Below are 15,059 nucleotides of genomic sequence, written 5' to 3'. Positions count from 1 at the left end.
GTAGTGTAAGAGAAAGGAAAACAACCATTTAAAATGTAAGTACAGTTGAGTGGATATAAGGGACTCTTCCAGCTCCTATCATAAGCAGACAATTCGATGATAAGTATGTGGGCTTTTTAAGCTTTAAAAAATATTCATAAATCCCTTTTTGGATTCTTTCATTTCAATTTTCTTCAAGCAATGAGAATTAGACAAGTTTATAAATTCTCATTTCTACCTTTCTTGGGCCAGTCCTGATTACTCTTATCATGGTTAATACTGGCTCACATGGGGGACTTCCACAAATTCTTTAATATACTGTGTATCTGGTGTAAAAAAAATTATGTAAAATACAATAATTGATGCTATTAATGTATTTGGTGAGCTAATCTAATAGATTTCCTTGAAGTAACTCTAATAAATTTTTCTTCCTTAGTAAAAACAACCCCTTGGCCTTAGATTCTGCTCTTGTACAGTCATCCGTACAGTGGCCAGGGCTTAAGCTCTGGTACTGTATGAGTATGCAAACAAGCAGATTTCACAATCAGATGACACTGAGACTTAGGCTTACTGTGCCAGACTCTCTTTGGTGACTGTTCTCTCATCTTGGGCCAGCCTAGGGATCTGAGAACCTGCTGCAGTTAGAAAGAAGTCACCTGACCTCGAAGTTTCCCTCCTGTCTTTTCTCAATCGTTCCAGCTCTCACACTCAAGAGTCAGAGCTCTCCACCACTGTCCTGGCCAGAGCAGCACCCCCCAAAGGTCTGCATGTACCTCTGGCAAGAGAAATGCATATAGAAGACAATGCATTTTTAGTCCCTATAGACTTTCTATAACGTCTACGTTTCCAGAATCTCATGTGTGCCTTAAAAACCCTTTTCTTCTACATTTAAAAGGACAGTTTGATTATATAATAATACCTGGATTTATGCATTAATCTACTGACAGCAGAGCCCGTTAATAGACATTTTTCCACTTGCTCCTCATAACAAACCTTTGAAGGGGGGAGCAATTATTATGAGGATGATTTTATAGATGAGTAAATTGAATCTCAGAAATTTTAACTGACTTTTTCCCACATCACCTTGTGTTAGAATCTGGATCTGATTCCTGACTCCAGAAACTATTTGTCTCTAGATTCTATCTGTGCTCTCTTCATCACCTTGGGGGTACAAATCTAAGTGAGCAAACAAAAGCCAAAATAGGATTTTTAACTATTTAACAGAGTACGGTGGTGTCAGTATGAAATCTTGTTCATCTGGTTTAGTGGACATAACTGTGCCTGGGCAGAAGAGAGAAGGAGGAGAGAAGAACAAAGGCAAGGTCAAGAGCAACTACACTGAAATTGGGAGAAAAAGCAAGTTAGATATAAGGAAGAGGACCTGGTATGTAACAGGTATTAATGGGATCAGTGACATCCATCATTTGTGAATGGAACAGGTTTTATTTTGCTTGGAAGGTTTTTTAAATTTTTATTTTTTCATGAAAACTCAACAAATTCACGTGCCAATCCCCCTATATTTACTCTCATCTCCCAATTTCTCTGAACATAAAATTCAAATGGATTCTACAAATGAACAGACAGCTGTATACTAAATAACTCACATAAGTACTTCTTTGTTGACATTTTTGTCCTGTCCCAATTAATGTTTCTTTCAGGATTTGAGGTTAGGTATTCAATTAAAAATACCATTCTTTTCTTGGTCATAAGGATGTACTTGGAGCATTTATACTAAGGCGAATTTAGAGATCAGATACATAATGTGGTACATTCTGTAATATACATGCCTTATGCTACAGAAACTTGAAATTGGGCCTCAATTGCCTATATTTCTGGGCTGTTTTCATTGCTACTTTAATATTATCTATCTTATACACACACATACACACACAAACACACACACACCCCAACCACCACCACCACCACACAACTTCACACTTTTCTGGTATTTTAATTTACTGAAGTAAAGGTAAATTAAAAAAGCAAATTAAAAAAAGTTTTTATAACATCTTAAAATTACCTTACTTTCTACTTTTAAAACTGAAATACCAACTCTGGATGACTAGAAATTGAATCGGAAATGCCCCCCAGTCTTTAGGTTGGCACTAGGGAAAGACCTATAACAAGTCGCCTGATTTTCCTAAGAATACATTGAGAGAGGGTTTGCAGTTCTCGCCAGCTGGAGGAGTCTTCCTGGTATTGATTGATTATCACAGTATTCACCTTGGAATGATATAGATATACTGGATATTATGAAGCTTGGAATTTTAAAAAAATTACCATTTTGTAATTTTGTTCACATTCCAACTGACAGAAGACACAAGAGATACTTCAATTTTCTAAGAGAATGAAAAAAAAAATCTTGCCCATTCTTCTGAAATTTAAGTAGGCAGCCCTTGAAAGATCACTGGGAAAAGTCTGTATTTTCTCAGGTTTAACTAAATAATTTATGCATACTTTCACTTTGGCATGATGAAGCAATTTTAGCCTTTAAAACCCACAACTACTCAGGAGGGAAAAGGTCTGGTTCCTGCAACTTAAATAATTTAAACATCCAGGTGGAAATGCTTTCAGCAGTTTCCCTTTTTGAGACAAAGGAAGAAGACCAGAATTTTGAGATACCAAGAATAAAGAATTGATAAAAGACGTAAGCTCGGATGTATTTAATTTAGAATGGGAATCTTGCAATATTTTTTGAATGATAGAGACCAGAGTGAGGTGTGAGGTGAAACGTCTGCTTGCCTGCTGTTTATAATAAATGAACACATAGAAAATAACATGTCAGTATAGCCCTAAGCCACACATATATGTATTACATATATGAACATAGCATACACAAATAGAAATATCTATAAAGCTACTATAACCCCATAACCCACGTCAGCCCAAGCTTTAAGCATTAGGTAGCTATTGGAGAATTTAGAGGAAGCTGTGTTAAGAAATATTGTGCTTTAATCCCTGGCTTCTTGGGCTATATAAATGTGTATATCTTTTGATATACAACTAAGGAGAGTAAGATAAATGAAAATGGAACAAAATGTCACTTCTGTAGGACACGGGGCTGCAAAAAGGACAGAAGGAACTACTAAAATACTAGAGGAGATTTTGATATGTAGGTACCCAGTACAATCAGCCCTCTCAGTCCATGGCCTCTTAGCCTGAAGTCAGATTTCAGAACTGCCATGGGGAAATTTACCTTCTCACTTGCAGGTCTGTAATGATATACTTGTAAAGGAGTGTGGGACTTGGAACACTGCCCATGTAAATTTAGAGCACAGCTTATAATCAGAAAGTTTTGAGGGTTAAAAAATTTCCTGCTGTCTTATCAACATACTAAAAAAATGCATAGGGCACTTTGTGTTGTAATGTCTTCTGGGAGAGAAAAACACTTCACAACTCATAAAGCACTGGTCGTTATTATTTCTAAAAAATCTTTGTCACATCCATATCTGATGCTCATGTAAAGATGACAATCAGCTAAGGTACGAAATAAGGTAACAGAGCTAAAGAGAATTGGTTTCCTTTAGAGTTAAGCATAACCAAAATTATACAGGAAGGGTAAAAAGAGATCTTGCTACGTATGTATTCTTTAAAATGAGTGCAGGCTTCATTCTCTCATAGAGGAAAACAGGCTCGTAGATTTTAACACTCCGAAACTTTTGGCCCTGTGCATCATAGGCATGCAACATACTGGGTCCCGTAAGGAGAGATCCTGAAGAAAATATGAAGAAAGGTTACCCTCCGAGCCAACAGGAAAGGTTAAGGTTGGCCAGGGCTGCATAAGACAGGGTTGCTGAAACCCAAAGGTCACATCCTGAACAAGGTTGCTATGTTATGATGATTTCATTCTGAATGCAATTCTGGCTTTGTTTTTGTTGTGGTGCTGTGGGTGAGGGCCACCCAAGTGACGTAGGTTAGAGATGTGGACTGGGGAAGAGTGATTAAACCATGGACACGTCAGTGTTGTTAAGGGATTTAAGAAATATTATTCTTGATCTATGTAAAGAGCTTGAACATCAACGGCTAAGGTATACAATGTGAAGTGAGGCCTAGAAAGAGACTGATATGGGGTGGGTGGTTGTTCTTTCATTTTCTTTTCTTTCTCTCTCTCTCTATTTATTTATTTATTTATTGGTCATCCATTGACTTTAATTAAGCCCAGCCAGCCTCATAAGCATGGGAAACTTGGAGAACTTTTTTGTTTAAAGTGACCTTGTTCCCAGGATTTGCCCTACAACTTCTCTCAGCTCCACTGCAAGGATGAATATTCACATTCCTGCTCTGAATCTTAGAACGGGGCACCTGGCGTAAAAAAGAAAATTTCAATCTCATCTTAAGTGTAACACTGAGAGCACTGTTTTTTTTAAGGAAAAAGAAACCTTTCTCCATAATCCTGCTGGTTATACTTCTTAACTGTATTATTTTAAGTCAATTAATTCAAATTTAAAAATAATGAAATTACTAGCAGAGACTCTAAACTTCTTTTAGTATATTAAATTGGGCAGATTGCTTCTCTCCTTCTAATTATGAATGTTGCAGTTACAAAAGAAACTGTCATTTTGATAGAGCAAAAGACAATCTGTCTGCCAAAAATGTCCAACCATAATTCTAAAAAAAAGTCATCGGCATCAAGAACATGCTACTTTGTTTGATGTACTGTCTTATTGGAAACCTGATTTGCTTTCAACCTCTGAGACAACACATAACATAAGTTTGTGTGACTAATTTTTCTTGGAAATATGAGTAATTAGAATTAGGGGCCATTTTCATAGCAGGAGTGGACAGGTTTTTAAAAAATTCAAAGTAAGTGCTATAGTTATTTTCTTTTCTTTTTCTTTTTTTTTTTTATCACACTCCTAAAACCAAGTAGAAGGGGAATGCTGGGCTTTGTACTGGATAATGTGAGTCCCCATGTAAATTGTGAGCGATTGCAAAGTACGGAAAGGTTTATTACCTAAGGTGAGCCCTCCCAGAGCTCCTGGAGTATAAAAGCATTAAGCGCATGTTCTAACAAACTCATAAAAATCAATAAACAGGAACCCCCCACCTGTGCAATGGCCCCAGTGTTAAGTTTTATACATGTAGTAATAGTGCATATCAATTTTCACCACCCTTCCTACGCTAGCTATTACAGGGCCTACCACCACCGGAGGGACAGCGAGAGCCGCACCATTCATCCATCCCACAGAGTTGTCTACATGCCAGGCCCATTGCATCATTGTCAGTTTTATTCTATCTGCAACTGGACAAGGCTGCAGCCCTAGCTTCTATACACCCACTCAGTACCGCAACAATTGCAACTGTGTGCCTCTGTTTAAAGAGTTTACAAGTCCTTCTGAAAGAAAAACAGAACCGTTGCATATTAATGCCCCCAGACCCTGGACGATCACACAATGGAAAGAGGAAAGACATGTCGCTTCCATCGATATGTGACCTTGTCCAACTGCTGCAGTCTGTGGCTTCTCCACCAAGGTTTAAAAAATAATAATGCATTCTTGATAAGCATCTGGATGACCAGGTTTCTACAGCAACTAGTTGTAATCAGAGTGCTCCTTAACAGCCAAAAGATTCGGAGAGCGCAGATCACCGTTTTATTACACACGTGGTAACATATGCTAAAAATTAGGCCTGAAATATGCAGCATTTTCACCAGGTTACAGAAATAACTAATAACATCACACTTATTTCATAATTAAAGGATATCCTCCACCCACCTCCCCATTTTTACCAATAAAAGCAGAAAATATCACTGAATATGTAACCTTTGTACCACAGCCACTCTTTGCCATCCTTTCCTCTGTACAGGGTAAGGAGGGGGGACAGGCTTATTAAAATCCCAGCACTTGTTAGTAAAGAGGTGCAATAACTTTGGGAGGAATACTTCACTTGAGGCATTCTGGGAAAAAAGAAGAATAAAAGAAAAAAAAGAAGCCTCGTTTTAATTATAATCCAAATATAACTGCTCTGGAGTAATGAGGAGCATTTGAGAAGACAGCCTTCATTCAGACACGGAACTTGGGTGATGTTTTTCTTCCTTTTAAATGGTTCTGTTGGTTATACAGTTTTAATATGCCTGAAAAACAAAAGAAGGCCCTTGGTGATGACTCCGCTTCTCCCCTCCCCAGCAAAAACAAAACAAAAACAAAAACAAAAAACAAAAGAAAACAAAAAACCAGGAGTTTTATCCATCTGAGGTTGCCTTTGATAGCACTCACAGCACGGAAGTGCCACTCACGGGTACTTAGAGCTGCGTCATTTAGGAGCATAAAAATAGAATAAAGTTGTGCAGCAAATGAGAAATTATGATATAACTCAAGTGCTATGGCATGAAACCGGCAAAATGAGCCATCTAAACATTTTTCAGAACCAAAAAATTAAAGAAAATGGAAACTGCAACTCTAGCATGATTTCTGTGAAGGTGTGTTTGAAGTCTTACTAACTTCAATGCCCTCCATGAGAATAGTTGCTATGGATATTATGAGAAAATTAGACATTTCTAGCACTGCAAAGAAAGTGAAGCAGTGCAGTTGTGAACAGCTGGCATACAATAGATAATTTAAGGGAAAGCGACCCTCATGTATAATTTTTAACTGAAGAACTGTCAGGCCCCATTAGTTCCAACAGGGCCTGCCAGGACCAAGATCAGTTTATAGGAGTATTGTATTAGCACAGTTTCTGAAAGAGCAGTGTGAAAACATAATATGGGGATTTGGTAAATTCAGCATTTTAAAAAATTGTACACATTATTTGTTATACTGACACCATTGCTCTCTGCTTATGGGTTCTGAATGCAAACCCCAATAGGGTAGCAACTGCCAAGGTAAACAATTTGTGAAAAAGCCCTTCTGAGCAGTTGGACTATGGTCAGAAGTAACCCCCAAAAGTTAAAAGGACAAAGCAAATGGTGGCTATCGTACGCCGTGGTGCTGAATGCTTCTGACTCAAAGGCCTTGAAAGAAATAGGGCAGGCCGGGCGCGGTGGCTCACGCCTGTAATCCCAGCACTTTGGGAGGCCGAGGCGGGCGGATCACGAGGTCAGGAGATCGAGACCATCCTGGCTAACACGGTGAAACCCCGTCTCTACTAAAAATACAAAAAATTAGCCGGGCGTGGTAGCGGGCGCCTGTAGTCCCAGCTACTCGGGAGGCTGAGGCAGGAGAATGGCGTGAACCCGGGAGGCGGAGCTTGCAGTGAGCCGAGATCGCGCCACTGCACTCTAGCCTGGGCGACAGAGCGAGACTCCGTCTCAAAAAAAAAAAAAAAAAAAAAAAAAAAGAAATAGGGCAAAGGACAGAAAAACTATATAAACTCAGTCAACCGAAGTTCTTGTTAGAAGTATGGAAATTTTTGGACAGCCTGTGAAGGATGTAACGAGATCTAATTGGGAATATAACATGTATGTTTCAAAAGTAATAGCCAAAGCAAATCATAAGAAAAAAAAAGAAAAGAGGTTACCTCTTCTCCGTCACATTGGCTATTTAACTAAGCAAATATTGAAGCTTTCTTGGCACCTGGTTATCTCATTTAAACACATGGTGAAATAAAACAATATACACGTGACATGCCATAGTTTCAAATAGCACCATCTTTATTGAAAACATGGGCTGGGTGCAGTGGCTCACACTTGTAATCCCAGCACTTTGGGAGGCTGAGGTGGGAGAATCACTTGAGCCCAGGAATTCAAGACCAGTTTGGGTGACACAGTGAGACCCCGTCTCTACAAAAAATAAAAAAAAAAATTATCTGGGCATGGTGGTGCATGCCTGTGGTCCAAGCTACTTGGGAGGCTAATGCAGGAGGATGGTTTGAGCCTGTGAGGTCAACGCTGCAGTGAACCATGATTGTGCCACTGCACTCCAGCCTGGGTGCCAGAGTGAGACCCTGTCTCAAAAAACAAAAAACAAAAAACAAAAAAAAGAAAGACAGAGAGAGAAAGAAAGAAAGAGCAAGCGAGAGAGAGAGAAAAGAAAGAAAGAAAAGAAAAAGTAAAAGAAAAATGGATTCATGGTACAGGAAAGAGTGGATACTGAGGCTCAGGGACGGCTTCATGGGGAAGGAGGTCATGGAGGTAATACGGAGCTAATATGTATCCAAAACACTTACTTAGTCTAGAACCTTGTAGCTCGATAAATGGCTGTGTTTAGCATCTGGTGGAACACACTGTCCTTAATTTTATTGTGTGATATTGTGCAGTTTAAAATCATGTTTGCCTTACCTCTCTATCCTTAGGGAGAGCTGCTTGATATTGTCTTGTTGGTATTCCTTGGCGTAAATGTTTTGAGGAAATTTCAGACACTTATATCCCAAATTAATGGGATTCTTGGCATCCTCTCTCCCTTTTAATGTTGCACTGATGTGGAATTAATCTCTCTATTTAGGTGGTTTGTCTTTGCTACAAATATCAAATAATCAAGTCAACATCTTTATATATTTAAATCTACCATTTGGTTATTTAGAAAGGCAACTATTCAATTCCATAATTATAGCCACTTAAATCAAAGTCTACTAATTAGATAACATAGCTGGGCTTTACAGGTATTATAGAATATTCTTTACCAGACACTATATTACAAGCAATCATTAGCTCAGCTATAAAAGGGTTTAAATACTAATGGTTTTTTTTAATTTGTTTTATAACCTAAACAAGCAATCAATGTACATTAATAAGCATAATTGTTTTTTTGGCATCTGTCCATTCATTTGGTCCACCTTGACAGCTCTAGCAAATGTGTCAGCAAAACTCAGTACACACAGTACACAAGTAGGAATCACCAGTGACATCTTCTCAAATATATATTATGCATTAAATTATTTTGATATTGAAAGATTAAAACCTCTGCAGTGTCCATGAAATCCCTTTTACATACATTCCAGACAAAGACTGTGACAGGTACTTCTACCTCAAACATGACATCGAAGTGGCCATAAAACAAGCCTTAATGAGGCGATAAATGTGTTTACCTTTGATTAGGTGAGCTTCTTGATAAGATAACATGGAGAAGCACTTTCCAAGAGTAAATATGTACAGAAATTGCTGGCCACTACCGTTCTGTTGAGATTCCACATGCAACAGAAACACCTCACTTGTCCAACTCACCTTTCCGCCAGCTAATTTGGCTTTGGCAATGGAAAGAGTAGCTCGTATAAGAAATCTTTACCTCGTTTGTAGACCCCAACAGTTCTCAGAAAACCCTTTCCTGGATTCTAAACTCTGTGCTATTATACAACTCAATCATAACTCTTTACATGTTGTAGTGTAACTGTTTTCTTATTTGTCTGTTCCTCAGTAAACTATGAGCACTGAGATTTTGCTTCCCTCATGTTTGTCTCCTCCAAAGCTAGGATGGTGCCTGGTCCATGGTGGACAGTAACTGGTCTGTTTTGAATGCATGAATTTTCATCGTAGTTTTTGTGATTGTGTTTATGAAGACACTGGAGCAACAATGTTCTGCAATTCTAGAGATCTTGATGTGGTGGCAGCCTTGTATCCAGTCTTATGTATGTACATTTTGATATCTTACTGCCTTTTGCCAAATAGGGCAATAAACACCCCCCAAGAGCGCTATCCAATCATATACTCTGTATTTGTTTCAGGTGAGCTTCCTGCAGGGCAACTTTGGCATATTCTCAGCAAACGTAGAGTTGTTGGATTTCACATAAGGAGACTGTTATCATTTGGTCCTTGACAACTTTCATAAACAGTCACTCTTAGCTTAACAAGCAAATGTGTAACAGTTAAAATTGGAAGAAAAATAAGGCCAAAATGGCAGCTTACTACACAACTTGCATGCATTCTAAAATAAAGGAAATATGAATAAAAGGTAACTTATTCAGTGTCACTCGTACATATTTATAGTTTAAAAATTAGTCAAAGTTTATGTCCTGAGGTTGTACCTACAGGAAGCCAGATGTGCCTTCTGCACGTGACCTAAGACAGGCCTAGAGCAACTACTAGATAATTTCTTGCTCATCCTCTACACCGTCGATTGCGGCGGCTTTCTGAGGTGAGAGAAACTGACAGCACTAACTCTCCAGGGCAGAACTTTCCAGTCAAGTGGATCAACGGACTGAAAATCTCTTATGAATAGTCATTAGGCCTTCATTACAAACCCCTCAAAACCCAGTTCTCTTTTCGCAACCAAATGCCTTTTGTCATCTTCACAAGGTGCATCATTTAATTACCAATTGATTTCTTTATATATGACAACATGTCAGATAGCAAAATACAGTGTATCTCCCTTAGGGGGGAAAAGTCTGTTAACTATCACTATGCCAGATTATGGAATTATCTGAAAAACAGGCATCGTGCATACTGTTTCTTCATTTTCACTACTTTTTCTAACATCAGAGTTTCTTTTTGTTGAGAAAAGCCAATAAAAGAAAAAGAAGAAAAAAGCTAATGAGAATCATGATGGAGTCCTCCCATACCCTGAAACACTTTCAAATTAGTGAGAACACATTTTAAGCTTTCTTTATATGAAAAACGAATACTCAACAACATATAGGGAATATAGAGTGAATTCCAAAATGCAACTATATAGAGAACTACCATGGCCCATCTTTCTACATAAAAAAAAGTCAAACAATTGTTCTCATTATACCAAGAATTTACTCAGCTTCTGACTTAGCTAATGCACTGAATCTTCCGCTGTGCAACTGCAGCCTGATAATCAAGTCAGTACTGTATTAATAAGCTGAATAATAAGGGAATTTCAAAAATGTACAGGACTATTATACCGTAACAATAAAACCTCAAACGGAGTAAACCAGGGCAGTGCTGAAGGTAGGCGTCAGAAAATAATGAAACCAGTGTTGCAGCAATGCACTCCATTGTGTGGTAGTGTAAATGCCTGCTTCTTTCATACACAGAAGCCACATTACATGAGTCCGAAATGTTCTCAGAGCGTCACTGTGACTGGTTGTGCTAGAACCTGGCACCGACAGGCACTGAAAGCTGACATTATGCTGTAGGATGTGCTGCAGGTGTGCAGGCCTGGGAACGTGCTCTAATTACATATTTTCCTGCCGCGCAACAATTAAGGTCGCCAAAATAATTGCCAGTTTCTTAATCCCTCCCTAACAAGACTGACATAAGGAATGGTTTATTTTTCTCTGGTTGTTTTGAAAGTGTTCCTCAAGATTTTGGTTTTCTATGGAACTGCATAAAACTAATTCTTATGTTCAGATGTGTGATTATACCCATTGTTAAATAAAAAAAAAAAAGGCCTGTCTTTGAATTGTGGTAAAACTAAAATAATTTTTAAAATGTGAATTGTATAACCTGGTAGGTGGTTTAAACATTTTTCCTCTTAAAGAAGGTAAATTTTGCCTTTAAAACCCTACGTTTCTACTCTCTGAACTGCTCAAATCATGTGGAATGTTAAAATGGGCTGGGAAAAAAAGCAGACCATATGAAAACATAGACCAAATAGGTGTCTTCACTTATAGCAATGATTCTTCACCTTTTTGGAGGTGGATAGTGGGGAGACATAGAGCCTTTTAAGAATCTGCTTAAACGTATGGATCCACTGCCCAGGAAAAAAATGCATCAATGTACTAAATGTTACATACAATTTCTGGTGGTTTGCAGAGTCTTTAAAAAATCCATTAATGAATTCCAGGGAAAGAATCCCAGTCAACTAATAAATATTGCAATTATTGACACACTCTCCTTCATTCATCCACTTCTGCATTCTCTGAGCCATCTGACCACCACACGAAGCATACAGTATCTACCACAGGCATCAGGAACCAAGTTTGTGGGATTTATATTCACAACTAAAACCCATTTCTTTCATTATTATTAGTTGTCAATTTCCCACTTTGGTTGTGCTAATTGGGCAGAGCTGAATCACTCAGAGAATTCTGAGCCAGCTTACTCAGTCTTGCCCCCTTTCCTACAAATCAGAAGATAGCAATGCGTGCTGATTGAGTACTTAGCAGACAAACTGAAGTTATGTCAAGCGCATTACGATTTAACACAGGCTGAATGGTAGGGGCAGCAGATGTAACTAATGGGGTTAGGGAGAGAAGAAACTGGAGCAGTGAGAGAGGGGATGGAAGGGAAACAAAAGTGATTGTATCGGTAATAGAGACTTCAAAGGGGAGTAGTTTGGAAGATCTGGGTTGGGGGGATCTGGCAAATGGAAAAAGAGGCACATCTGCCTATAGAGTAACTGATAGAGGAGACAGGAAGAGCCTGCCGGGAGAGAAAGCAGAGTGGGAAATCAAAGGCAAGAAAATGTATAGCTGCAGAAGAAGGGAAGCTCGATTCCATTTATAGAGGTAATGACACAAGGCCTCCTACAGTTGGAACTGTCCCAAATTGGCCTGTTTTGAGTGTCCCATCCATGACTTGTTGCTAAGTCGGACACAAAAAGCAAACTTTAATAATTTGATAAAACCATTTCATCTTGATGTTTGAAAAATCCTTTCATTACAAGAATAGTGGGTGATTTAAATATTACCTGTTTCTCTTTCCAGTTTTTCTTATGTGTCTGATGCTTAAGGACAATGTTTGGTCAAAAAACTGAGGTCTCATGACAGACAACTCAAATGTGAGTTTTATGGATACAAGTAAGGAACAGACATGCCATTTCCTTTTTTTAGGAGATGCTTTGATTCTTGAAGGGGTGGACAGTCGAATTCCAACGATGGAGTGAGCACATGTGTGTGTGCATGTGTGTGTACATGCACACACATGCTTGCGTGTATTACAGTACAACAGGGGGTGAGGACAGAAGGGCAAAGACCAAATTCTTAAAGTGGCTTTGAGGCATGCAGGGGTCAGAAATGGGCTGTGCTGCTAAAACTCAGAGCATATTCTGGGATGCTGTTTCTACCACCAGTGGCCCATTCCTGTTCATTATTCACATGCTACATGCCACTCAGGTGTTTTTTTAAGGCCAGCTCAAGCATGTCCTTTCTGACCTGTTCAAGGAGGGAAACTCTTAGTTCCTCCTTGTACATATACCAAATCGAGGACTTACCTTGATCATCCCTCAATTCATTCTATCAGTCACTCAACAAACATTTCTTGAATACTCACAATGTGTCACACTCTTACCCTTGCCAAGAAGTTCTTTCTGACACTAATCTGTAAGGCTCTGTGAGGACTCACTTTTGAACCTTTGGTGCTGGCACATGGTAAGTAGCTAATATTTGTCAAATACAATAAATGAATTGAGTGACTATAAAATAGCTTCCCAAACAAATCAAAGGCAGGCTTATAGTAAAATGTTTCAAAATAGTTGTAAGGTTTTTTTAAAATGATTTTTCTATACAGAAGTACACTTATTAGTAAAATAAATTTTTAAAACATTGCAGTTCAGTTCTTGGTTTAATCACAATCATAGTACTACTGGTAGCTTTCTCCTGGTCACGGCCAATTCACCAACTAACACACTGCCTTCATAGAGTATGCAAAGATGTATCCAGCTTCATTTTTGACTGATATAAATACCATCAGCCAGTACTGAGCATTGCACACACTGATCTGAGTGCTACAGACTCCCAATTAGTCACTATTCATACAATTCTACACCTAGCCCATAACAGGCTTTTTTTCCCTTAACCCAATTTCCTTGACCTGTGTTTTCCTTCTAACCAGAGTTCAGAGACAAAGGCAGAGCAGTAAATCATTTTCTTAGAAAAACACCATCAGGCTGCTTTAGTCCTTTGGGCTGTTATTTATATGCTGTACCTGAAAAAGTTATTTTGGGATAGTGTAGCTCACTAAATTATATTTTCCTCATTATCATTATTACTTCAAAATGATCATAAATTTGCTCTTTGGCTTTCTAAGAGGGAAAACATCAAAGAAACAAGAGTTCCCCCTAATTTAACTTTTCTTGAAAGGTAACTGATTTACAAACAAATTACTTGTGCCTTGTAAGGAAGAGCCAAGTGCATCTGCTCATTTGATACATTTTCAAGGGTTACAGTGTGGAAATGAAGCTCTAAGAAGCTCCTGTGTGATCCACAAACAACTTCACGCTGTATTACACGTGCATCAGATACAGAGACCAAACCCTCTGAGTTGCAAGCAACCTGTGATGCAGAATGCTTGCTTGGCAGTGCCTGAAACAGCTTATTTAAATTGCAAACTTTGCAGTCACCACTTACAGGTGATTTTGAAAGTTCATTATATAAACTAAACAGCTTAATCTCCATACTTTGTTTTTAAAATCATACATATATTATCTCTGAAAGATGCTATTTAATCTCTCTCTCTCAAAAACTCATCAACTCTGTTAAGAAATTGCCTTAGAGAGTAAAAATGTATTTAAAACACGCATGAAGCTTTAACAAATGTTTCAACTTGAGGGCAAATAATGTTAGAGACACAGGTAGGAATTGCCAGGATGAAGTTTGCCTTGAATAGAGATCACATGAGAAAAATTTTGAAGTCATAACTTTATAGTACAAGATGATCAAAGCCAAGTATTAATACTTTTTTATCAGCTCACCTTCTAAACAATATTTCAGTAGATTTCCTTTCACACAGTGATATTTGTAATAAATGTTCTGCCTTTGTTTTAAAGTCAGTCTGTAGAAAGATGACATCAGCTTAGCAAACAATAAAGTGCCTGTAATATTGTCTCCAGAGGGCTGTTACATTTACTTTGTAGCAGTAAAATTCAATTTTCAAAAAACACTACATGAATGATGTTAGGTTATTAACCCTATCACCACCGTAAAACATCATTATTGTGTGCAGAATGTAGGTCACTATCTAGAAGCCATAAGTTGCTTTTTTGTTAAATAATCCACTTAAGCTCCTTTTCTTTCCTAGAGCCTGGGTTGTGTCCCTTCTTTTGGGAAAAAAATATTCCAGCATTTAGTCAGCAGACTGGAACAAGACCCCTACACTTTTCATTCTAAGGCTCTCTTTCTTTGTTGCCATTCAGTTATGTACCCCAGTTATGAAGTAATCCTTTACATTTACTTATTACCAAAGCCTGTTGTTCTTCAATGAAAAATTAGTATATCATCATGTTTTCTCAAGTGGCAGAGTCATAACTCTCACATGTTTCGGTTCTAGGACAAAAAGAAAATAAGGATGTGTCTCATTGCAAAGC

General features: G+C 38.2%; 1 protein-coding gene and 1 pseudogene across 6 annotated transcripts in view; both read right to left on the bottom strand.

The window, feature by feature from the left end:
• Positions 1-9,578, bottom strand: part of LOC134728689 (putative uncharacterized protein encoded by LINC00269) — a 14,871-nt pseudogene extending 5,293 nt beyond the window's left edge.
• Positions 1-15,059, bottom strand: part of ZEB2 (zinc finger E-box binding homeobox 2) — a 132,298-nt gene that overhangs the window by 68,291 nt on the left and 48,948 nt on the right. The window lies entirely within an intron of this gene.

This window comes from Pan paniscus, chromosome 13 (genome assembly GCF_029289425.2).
Source record: "Pan paniscus chromosome 13, NHGRI_mPanPan1-v2.0_pri, whole genome shotgun sequence".
NCBI classification, from domain to species: Eukaryota; Metazoa; Chordata; class Mammalia; order Primates; family Hominidae; genus Pan; species Pan paniscus.
This window is presented reverse-complemented; position numbering and strand designations above follow the sequence as displayed.